Source organism: Botryllus schlosseri, chromosome 7 (genome assembly GCF_051294905.1).
Source record: "Botryllus schlosseri isolate E-star chromosome 7, Bs_hap1, whole genome shotgun sequence".
NCBI classification, from domain to species: Eukaryota; Metazoa; Chordata; class Ascidiacea; order Stolidobranchia; family Styelidae; genus Botryllus; species Botryllus schlosseri.
This window is the reverse complement of record NC_137242.1, coordinates 25,837,071-25,844,504: the sequence shown is the minus strand read 5'-3', so window position 1 is coordinate 25,844,504 and position 7,434 is coordinate 25,837,071.

The window sequence follows — 7,434 nt, the reverse complement described above, 5'->3', positions numbered from 1 at the left end:
ACGTTATATTCATAACGTATCATAACATATGTTATTCTTTTCTATATTTTCATTGTAGAGAGAGTCTTTATTTTCATCGAACCAAAATACATAACAAACGGCAGTGATGGTGGTACAGAAAATATGCGTGCACAGTATTCGGTGTTAGATAGGAATGATCGATAAGACCGTGAAGGTCATCTAGTCTGATCACACCAGCATCAAACAGGTACACTTGACTCTGAACAGTCTGGCTGTAAAGAAATGTTTAGTTAAAGGAAAATAGAAAAAAAATTAAACAATGGTGGCAAATGATCAATGAAGCAATGTCTGGGCGAGATAGGGCAACAGTGTTGGTGTAACGACAAGAGGTGATCAAGTAGGGCTTTTTTGAATCTATTTTAAGGCAATTCACGGATATGTGGTGGTAATGCATTCCAGATGATAGGTCCCGAGTAGTCGATAGATCTCTTAGTTAGGTTGCTATTGGGTGGGGGTAAGTAGATGTTTCCTTTAGACGAGGATCTCGTGTAATGGGAATGGACATGTTTAGCAGGTATGAAAAAGTCATCAAACACAGGAGGCAGACTATTGGAAAAATATTTGTGAACAACTTTTGTTACTTCGAAGCGATATAGTTCATCAACTCGCAAAATTCGATGCTTACGGTAGTATAAGGCGATAAATTGGTACGTAAAGGTACAGATGAGATCAGCCGTATCGCACGGTTTTGCAGGGTTCGTATCGCAGTCTTGTGATGTTTTGAAGCGATGAAAATATTAATTAACCAGGGAGTACCGTCAACATCAGCTATATGCAGTAAATCAAATAGCTATAGATGTGTCTGGTGATACGTAACTTTGTATTCCTCTATATCAGTGATTTTCGAACTTTTTGAGAACCATCCGCACTTTGTTTGTTGCAGAAATTTCATCCGCACAAGCCAACCGAAATTTACGCAAAGAGAAAATGAAAAGACTTGGCACTGTTTCATCAATGAACCAGTTGCTGCTGAATGTTTCTGTCAATTTTAGAACAGTTAGCCACAACTTCTTGCTCCAAAGCTCCCCTCATTAGGTCAGTAAGCGTCCCATCAAGAAGAGAAGTCATTTTCCAAGTATGCCGGACCTCAAGTGCGGAAAAACATCCCGGCTGTTATCCGAGGCGTCGAGCATGTCAACATTCAAATAGAAATACAAACAATTTCTACTGAATGAATACTAGTCCACCCGCAAGATTACAGGACCATAATCTGATATATCGACCTCGCCTACGGATCAGTAGACACATGCCGCAATTCATTTTCGTCGCTTCTCTTTCCTAAATCCAGCAGTGTGCATCTATTGCACTGGGCCAGAGGCTTTTAACCGATGGGCCATAGCCCACTGGTAGGCCACAAGAGCATTTTCTGGTGGGTCACTCAGCTAATTTTTCATATTTTTGCCTCAAAACATTATTCACAAGTGCCACTTTACACCATAGTAAATTCATATTTTAAGAGTGCGTATGTGAACTACATCAAGCTTTTCCCTACGGTAAATGAGACGTATATGTAAAGCGTATGGCGTCATAATGTGCAAGTCGAAAATGAGAGAAGGAGAAAGGGCATCTATTGCCCTTTGGCCACGCCTATGATGACAAAGAGAGCAATTTCGAATATATAATAATTAGGGCACAGTTTTGGCGCACTAAAATCGTTAGAAAGTTGTTGCAACAACAGTTGCAGTAAAAAGTATTCCCGCGACTCCTATGGCTAGCGCTATCTCAACAAAACTTTACCTTGAAAGACTAGGCACATATCCTGCTTCCGTTTGTGCGGGCGGCTTGACCAAAAGTCAATAGTCATACTTCCACTTTTAATTTAGTTCGAACACTACCGTGCTTGGCTGGGTGGTTGTTGAACTTCTAGCTTGCAAGCCAACTGCTGCGTCATAGATATACGTTACGATGCAGCTAATCCCTCACACAGCTCTTTGTTATGCTAATCAAAGATAATAGAAATATACAAGAAATAGGCTACTTCAGTAAATTTGCAGTACAAAGTTGCATGAAAAATAGAAAGAATACGTTGCAACATAAAATTCTTAGACAGCTCAAAACATCATGCTACATGAATTCGGAGTATTTAGGATCATCATCATTGGTTTATTAGCAATTTTATCAGTTCAATACACCACAAAAAATGCGATACAATGAAAAGAAAGGAAGATGTCGAAGCGACTAGGAGCTGTCTATGGAATCAAACACCCACCTTGGCCTAGGCGATGTAAAGAGGAGGCATGCACAGTTTGCACACTGAATCAAAGTAAGAAAGATAGTATAGAAAAAGGAAGCGACAAGAATTAGGGCGGCATGTCATGGGAAGCGAGATCGATAGGTCAGTCGTGGTCCGGTAATCTTGAGGATGGACTGTATTTATTAAGTAGTAATTGCTTGTATTTCGACTTGAATGTGGACATGCTCGTCGACTGCCGGATGGCCGGCGGGATACTGTTCCACACATCAGGTCCGGCATATTTGATAGAGTGATGATCTTTTCGGTCGATCATATGATATTTGGACGACGTGGAAGCGCGTGTGTTGTACTTGTGCGCTTTTGATTCAGAGGTAAAGAAGTCATTGAAATATTCAGGGCAACGACCGCAGTGAAACTGATACATAAACTTGGCGATTTCTAGTTTCCGCATATCTTCTATGTTTTGGACGCCGAATCTCTTCAGCAGCGACTTATTGGATGGGCAGCCAGGCCCCTTTGGGGCCCTAGCTATGATTCGGAGTACTTTATGCTGTAGTTTCTGCAGTGGCTTGAGTGCAGTTTTACTGGCAGCCCCCCAACAGAGGATGCCATAATGTAACTTCGATTGGATTAAGGATTTAAAAGAGTATCAGAAGAACCCATGCTGGCATGAAGCGCCCAAGGCTGTAGAACAGGCCGCACTTCGGAGATAATTTAGTTTCTAGGGACTGAATATGACTCTTCCAGGACATGTTCGAGTCCAATAAAACCCCGAGATATTTGGCATTATCTGTGTTAGAAACGGGCTGACCAGCGATATTAACGGTTAGGTTATTTTTTGAATTTACAGTCAGCAATTGGGATTTCGAGGCGTTTATGCAAAGGTTGTTCTGGGCCGTCCACTCATGGACTTTAGGCATTTGGTCACCAGTCAGGGCATCCAGCTCTGCCGTCGAAGATGCGGAAGAAAGGAGGTCAGTATCATCAGCGAACAGTGTGGTGTTCAATGAGGAGGTTTCAAAAATGTCGTTGACATATAAGGTGAAGAGGACCGGTCCAAGTACTGAGCCTGAGGAAGCTGTCTGAAGCTGAACAGATTTACGGAGTCATAAGATTACCGAGCAGAAATCTGCTCATCAGCCCCTGAAGAAACTGCTCCGCATCGGACGTCATATCAGCCAGATTTCTAACACATTGCATCGTCTGATCATCCCAGGTATCATCACGCACAATAATAAACTGCATTCGATCGATAGCCTACATTTCTTTATGACGGAATAAATTCCTATGTTTGAATTTTTATGTTGTGGCTCTTTTACAACTAAAGATAGATATGCGGCTCGCGCATGAAGCTAAGTCATTTATTAGTTGCCCTAAATTTTTGAAAACACCCTCTCCATCAACTCTATACCGTTGAATCTGATCACATGGGTTAAGAAAAGATAAATGTTTGATAGTATAATATGTAAAACTACTAACTAATATTAACGACGAAATTCATTAGTAAATCTAAAAAAAATTCGCGCGACTATGAACACCCCCGTAATATGACCACATTGATCAGCGATTTCAGTGCGTATTGCAAGCCTATATTATTAAATAGATTAGTCCGGAGTTCACCAGAAATTGACATAGACACTATAACATGGCGTCCAGCGACGTGATAATGTACCCGCGAAATTCCGAGCGGCATCGCGTCGGCGATGTCGGCATTGGTGTCATTTCCAAGGCAAAAGCAAAGTACAATGAGAGATTATTCAATAGACACAAAAAGGATACTCTCGTAAAACATGGCCAGGACTTAACTCGCTCTCCTACAACGGAAAAAGGACATAAGTCTGTTTCGGAAATCGTGAATTCGGATATCGAAAACAAACTTTCAGACCCGGCGGCCATCGAGAATCACTTCAATGAACATTTTTGTAACGTATATAGGCCCTAATATTGCTTCTTCTATTACAAAACCTGTGTCGGTCAGCTCAGAGGTGAGATCGATATCCCAGTCTATTGTGCTTGAACCTACGACCAAATACGAAGTCGAAGTAGCCATCTACAAACTGAAATCGCACAAGGCCGTCGGCTTTGATCAAATCCCATCATGGTTTTTAAAAATGATAAGCATGCATATCGGTCAGTATATCGCCCATTTTTTCAACTTCATGATAGAAAATGGAGTCTACGCAAGCTATCTAAAAAAGCCAGAGTAGTCCCTGTACACAAAGCTGGGGATAGAACTAATGTCACGAACTACCGTCCGATATCCGTTCTCCCATGAATCGGGGTTGTATTCGAAAAGTTGTTCCTCTGCCGCCTATCCTCATTCTTCGCCAAAATGTCCGTCATTTACCCTCAACAATTTGGCTTCCGAAACAAACACCAAACCTCACAGGCCCTCCTAACAATGGCCGAACAGTATTATGATATCTCAGAGAAGCGAAATGTGGGATGTAGCATATTTCTCGATCTAAAAAAGCGTTTGACTGTGTAGATCATAAAATTCTCATCTCGAAATTGGCGCGTTACGGACTTCGGGGCCCACAATTTGAGCTCATGAAAAGTTACCTCACTGGACGCCAACAAATGGTTGCGATCTCAAACACCTTGTCCTCTCCTCATCTGGGGGCCTGTGGTGTAGAGGCTACCCAAGGCTCAGTACTTGGACCGGTCCTCTTCACCTTATATGTCAACGACATTTTTGAAGCCTCCTCATTGAACACCACACTGTTCGATGATACTCACTGATACTCACTGATCATGTCCACTGATACTCACCTGCTCTCTTCCGCATCTTCGACGGCAGAGCTGGATGTCCTAACTAGTGACCAAATGCCTAAGGTCCGTGAGTGGACTGTCCAGAATAACCTTTGCATAAACGCCTCGAAATCCCAATTGCTGACAGTAAATTCAAAAAATAACCTAACCGTTATTATCGCTGGTCAGCCCGTTTCCAACACAGATAATGCCAAATATCTCGGGGTTTTCTGGACTCGAACATGTCCTGGAAGAGTCATATTCAGTCTCTAAATTATTACTTAAGTGCGGCCTGTTCTACATCCTTATAGACGCTTCATGCCAGCATGGGTTCTTCTGATACTCTTTAAATCCTTTATCCAATCGAAGTTACATTATGGCATCCTCTGTTTGCGGGGCTGCCAGTAAAACTGCACTCAAGCCGCTACAAAAACTACAACATAAAGTACTCCGAATCATAGCTAGTGCCCCAAATGGGCCTGGCTGCCCATCCAACAAGTCTGTGCTGAAGAGATTCGGTGTCCTAAACATAGAAGCTATATGCGGAAACTAGAAATCGCCAAGTTTTCGTTGTATCGCATTTTTGTGGTGTATTGAACTGGTAAAATTGCTAATAAACCGATGATGATGATGATGATGATGGCGCCTGGCGTCACGGAAAGGCTTGCAACAGTGTCATCAAAAATATTAACCCGGGATAGGGCTGTAGTCCTTAGAAGGGCCGTTTGAAGACATGTAAAGACAAGCAATTTCCAGTGTTGGGATAAAGTCACTACCTCCGAGTCACGAGTCATTTCGAGTCATTGCACGTTTTGACTCGAGTCAAGTCTAGTCAATCGATTTTCGAAGGTGACTCGAGTCAAGTCAAGTCACTCGATTTCTGGAGGTGACTTGAGTCAAGTCGAGTCAAGTCAAGTCAAGTCAAGAGTCAAGTCAAAATTCAAGTCAAGTTGCCTTTTCAAAGTATGAGGCATGAATACGTCATTGTCTTTTGCTAGCTTTCTGAAATACAGATGGAGTGGTCATTGTTTCTGAACCGATAGACGAATATAGAATTGAATATACACGCAAGAAGGCATAGATCACATATACGTAGAACTGTTTAACTACGTAAGTAATTGCATAGCCTCAGTTTATAGTTACCAGCCAAAATAGAGAAACGAATTAATAAGATGCAATACACCACCCTTTTACAAATTGATATGATACAATTCGAGCCTTCGCCAATGGTTGAGGAATATATCAACTATATTCGAATTCAATTTCATTCAAGCAAGATGTTTGGTTAAGGTAAGAACAGAGAACAGAAATAGACATTTTGCTATTACATTACTTTACTACTAATTTAGGACAACGTAAGCTTCGTAAGCTTCGATTACATCGTTTGCGGTCGATTTATCTGTGAGAGAACGATGGAGGCTCAGTAAAGCGTACGATTATTGATTGGTTGGTCGCTCCCATGGGTTACACCAGGGTTTCGCGAACAATCCGACCATATGCAAGACAGTGATTTTTATCGGCACCGATAACGTGATGACTTTAAATTGACTCGTGAATTTTGCTCCGAGTCACGAGTCAATTCACATTTCTGATGCGCCGGGCCAAGTCAAGTCATTTTAGGAAAGTGACTCGAGTCAAGTCAAGTCAAGTCATACGAAAAAAGTGACTCGAGTCATCCCAACACTGGCAATTTCTTCTCAATGAATAGCCTACTAGTCAGCCTTCAAGGATTACTGGACCACGGAGAATTTCTTGATGAAGTGGATCAAGTAGAATGTGAGGATGGGCTAGAAGTAAAAAAATGGTTCGCGGAAAAAGTAGAAGAATGGACGAAATCATTCAAATGTACCAAAGTTTATGAAGAATATAAACAAAAAGCTTTAAAAACATTGAATGAGCACTATCAGTAGAATTAAATCAAAAACGTGCATGTAATGATATATGAAATATTAAGGGGATTTATCCAAGAACAATCCGGAGTGTGCGGTACCCAAAGCGACTTATAGATAATGAATGGGGAACTATAAAAAAAAAGAAGGAACTCACTTAAACTGGAAATGCAAACCTGATCTAGAATGGACTGATTTAATGGGAATTACAAAGCAAGTGATCTATACCTAGTAATAGGAATAGATGGTGCGAACGTAATGCTCGCGTTCGGTGTGTGAATATCTCAGAAATCGGAGGTTCGCGTTTGGCAAACAAACCTTGTTTGGTTCTGCACTGTGAACCTTTTTCATGTATTACAATTTTCTTCGTCATTAAAACGTTTTGGTAGATGATCCCGCGAAATTTTTCACTGAGCGTGTCGAAAAAAGTTTGAGAACCGCTGCTCTAGTACTTTTCACACCTTCACTTTCGCTTTTCACTTCACTTTCACGCCTTCATTTGGTAGGCTATACTTCCAATCCCAGTAGTTTTGGCATTTCTTAGAAATCACTTTTTGTATAATTGAATATATAATTCAC